Below are 4,348 nucleotides of genomic sequence, written 5' to 3' on the forward strand. Positions count from 1 at the left end.
TCTAGGCGATTGAGGTCAGCTGACACTAGGGTGTGGCCACCCTGATAGACTTCACTGTGGGAACTGGCTCTTCCTTATTGGTTCTGTGACTCAGACTGGGTGGAACTGATAAACTCCATTAAACCACTATAACAGAGTGAAGCCTGTCAGGATGCTTTCTAAGTTAATCTGCTATGAACTTGTCACTTCTCTGTCCTAAGGGAATGATCAGAATTGAAATCTAGCTACTCAGATTGCCCTCTCTCAGAACCTGTGAGTTTTAGTAAATCTAGAGATGTTTCTATCATTAGATGCAGCAACTTCTCCAGCTCTAACTTTCTACTACGTGTTGCATGTGAACAACGACTGTCTAAACTCTACCTTAAATTACACGATTAATTACTCCTTATGTAGGAGGAAAACCAGTACAAATAAGTGACCAAAATAATCCAATTGTCTTATTCAAAGGAATGGTGTCACCATTATATAATAGCCAATAGCAGTCTTGGAAAGATCATCAATATGATTCAATAAATAAGAATAATCAGTTGTGACCCAGACACAGAGGAAGCAAGATGTGACCTCTTCACTGAAAAAGGTACCAAGCCACATGGCTAACACAGACAAGAATTATGGGCTAATATAAGTTATAAGAGTTAATAAGAAGTCTGAGATACTAGGCCAATTAGTTTTTTTTTACAGTACATTTCTTTTTTTATTATACTGAAATCAGAAAAACGGTTACCAAATGTGGTTCTTCACCAGATTCATAAACTCCAGCCATAGTTAATTTTTTAATAGTTAATCCTTAGTTAATCTCTGCCCAACCATCCAGAAGACAGTTCAGTCAAATTTCTGTCAGATCCTGTTCTTTTCTTATCTATAACCTCCAGGAATTTCCAATTGCTTCACTCATAACCTGGTTCCCAGAAGTCTTCAGAAAGAACATGTTTGATGGGTGAACAAACAAGCAAAACAATGAATATTAAAAAAAATAGCATTGGCCAGCAGGGAGAATCAGTGAGTAAAGGGATCCACACTAATACAGAGGAAATGCCATGGTCAATTTCTTCCCTTCTCTCTCTTTGCTTCCTTGCTGTTACAAGTGAGCAGCTTCCACCGTCCTTGATCATGTACCATGCATGCATGAGATCCCGGCTTCAGTCCTCATGGCACCAGTCTCCGGCCAGGCTACGTGGCTTCTCTCTCCAGTTTATTAATTAACGTAGACCTCTGTATATTTCTTTGGGGCTGAATGGCTACAGGACTTTTATCCTGTCACTTGTATCATTTTTAATACAATGCTGATTGGCCAGTAGTCAGGCAGGAAGTAGAGGTGGGGCAATGAGACTTCTGGGAAGAGGGAAGTTTCAGTCTGCAATCATGACCCAGACACAGAGGAAGCAAGATGTGACTGCCTTGCTGAAAAAGTCACGCGGCTAACACAGACAATAGGTATAAGCTAATATAAGTTATGAGTTAATAAGAAACCTGAGATCCTAGGCCAGTTTATTAATTAAAAAATTATAATCAGAAGCTTAAACACATAAGAGTAATCGGAGACACGTAAAGAGACTTTAATGTGAGGAGGAAATGTTAGTCTTTTAAAGAGACAAATTTTATTTGAGAGGGAAGAGATAGTATAATGAAGAGAGAGAGAAAGAGAGAGAGACATACAGACAGACAGACAGACAGAGGCAATTTTAGGTCAGATGGACAGGACAGTGGCAAAATTAGAAAAGATGTGAAAGTTATTTTCTTTACTAAAGTTTCAATGTAGGAAAAATGAAATTGAATTGGAGGTCTCAACATTAGGATCTCCACTAGTTCATCACTGATGGCATCCAAAAATTCATTTTACTCTTATGATGAATTCCTCTGAGATACTGAGGAAGTCCTCATTTTAATAGAGCACGTACACTCAAATGTTCCTGTGTGTGGCTACTTCACAGAGTTGCTCCTTCCACTGCTGTCTGAATTATGTGATTTATTTCATCCTTTATTCATCTTTTTCCCTCAGCATGCTCCTGTGGGGTGGGCATGCCCCAGAAGTATTGTAACTTGTAACATATAGGCTTGGAATAGGGTGTAATTGATGTTTATAAATCAAGTCGTCCTTGGTTAATATGCATACTTCCGATAGATAAAATAAAGTGTAACTACTTCATCCCCTTTTCACTAGTAAAATAAAAGCCCCTGCGACTTCAAAGTTGGTTATGATAATTTTTCTTATTCAACCCCTCAGTAATATGGTGAAAAGGATTAAAGAGAAAGCGTTATAGTGGGAAAATCCTGGGCCCTCACTGTTTGAGGAAATGCAGCACCCCCCCGCCCTCCGGACAACTTTGACCTTCCAGTTATCTTGAGAAGAAAGGTGTAACAGGCAAAACCAGAAAATCAGGAAAATCTGCAAGTCCAAAGTTCCAAAAAGATTGCATAAAATTGTTTTAAGTAGTAGAGAAAACAAAATGTTCAGACGAGTGCAGACAGGTTATGTACCTTGTAGTTATATAGATGTTATTACATTTAACTTGAAAGTTAGAGATAAAAGGAGTTGCTTGTGTCAATCCTATGCCCCCTCCCCATTTAATAAAGTCAGGAAGCTATGAAGAATGTGTTCCTATGTGTAATGCTTTACATTAACTGTTGCATAAGACAGTTCATCAAGGTCATCTTAACCACATACAATGACAAGAGTATTTCTTAACCACATACACAGAGTCTATAAAGACGTGCCAGGAACTGTCCTTTCAGCCTTAAATGGACTCCACTCTCATTTTTAATCATATGACTGAAAAGAATTGTTTCCAAACCACTGATGCAGTCTTTCCTACTTTAGTCATTTTAAAGCTTCTTCTGTGTACTATGTTTGTCTCACTCTCTCCGAATGTGTCCCCAGTTACTGTCACCCTCATATTCTTTCTGCATTGTGCTTCTCTTTCCACATAAATATCAACATTCTTTGGAGAATCTTTCTCTGATTATTTTGTTGCGAAGACTGTAAGATTCTGTCATAAATAATACAACACAAATTAAATGTATGTATTTACATATATTTTTCACAAAGGGTTTTTTTTTTAATGTAATGCTGGCTGTCCTGGAGCTCACTCTGTAACCTAGGCTATCCTTGAATTTAGAGACCTACTTGTTTCTGCCTAAAGGTGTATATCATTAATATATATATATATATATATATATATATATATATATAGAGAGAGAGAGAGAGAGAGAGAGCTCAAATTAAATTCTTCACCAACAAACTTTGAATTTAGTTTATAGGTTATTGATAAACACATTATTTTTAATTGCTTAAACTGATTATTTTGTATAAGGAAATGTGGAAATAATTATATATTATCTTATAATATATATTATATATAATTATATATTATCTTAGAGAGGCATACATTGGAGGTTAGAAATTATAATACATTTGCATAATTACCAAGATTTGAACAATTTGACATGTTACTATTTGTGATTCTGGATAAAAGAGAGACAATCACTTTTATTAAACATGTTCTATTTCATATACTTGGAATTGTACTAAGAAAGCACAATCTTGGCACAGCCATAATGTAGGCATATCACAGTACAATCTGCTGGTTTTGTGGATACCATTCAGTTTACAAGTGTTGATATCAGCATGCAAATCCTGGCCTGTGTCTAATTCTAAGCACTTTCAAAGTGCAATATGTCTGCTGCATCTACTTTTTATTATATAAAAGTAAAGGGGAAAGTTTCTATACACCAAGGTCTGAATCAAATATTTTCATGGTTCTGTTTGGTCTCTGCTGGTTCTCCCTGGTGGAAGTAGGACCTCCGGAAGCGTTCAGACTCAACCCCTGCTTCTCACAGAATGAAGCAATCTGGCAGAGCTCACAAAGCCTCAAAGAAAGATCTGTCTCCTTGTGTAACATCTTTCATTTTGAGATAAGAACAAGTACTGCCAAAGTGCATCTTCTCACAGGGGAGGATACAGTGGTAGGCAGAAGGAGCAAGTTCATGCAGAAGGTTCAGTCATGATCTGAAGGGTTGCGAAATTGACACTGGGGTGGCCTTATAAAGAGGGGAATTGGTTTCTGCCATTTTGGATCAAACCATCACATGTCCTTTGAGAGCACATTGAAGTGGAAGAAAACTTAGCCAGAAAAGAGAAAAAATTCAAAGTTCGCTGGGAAATTTTGCTGTGTTAAGTGTAGTAAAATGATGTGGGATGTCCTTCTGTATACGTGTGACTTTTATTGGTTGATAAATAAAGCTGTTTTGGCCAATGACTTAGCAGAGTAGAGTCAAGTGAGAAAGCTGAACAGAAATATAGAGAGAGTATGTGGAGTTAGGGAGATACCATTTAGCTGTTGAAACCTCA

Source organism: Microtus pennsylvanicus, chromosome 18 (genome assembly GCF_037038515.1).
Source record: "Microtus pennsylvanicus isolate mMicPen1 chromosome 18, mMicPen1.hap1, whole genome shotgun sequence".
Classification (NCBI taxonomy): domain Eukaryota; kingdom Metazoa; phylum Chordata; class Mammalia; order Rodentia; family Cricetidae; genus Microtus; species Microtus pennsylvanicus.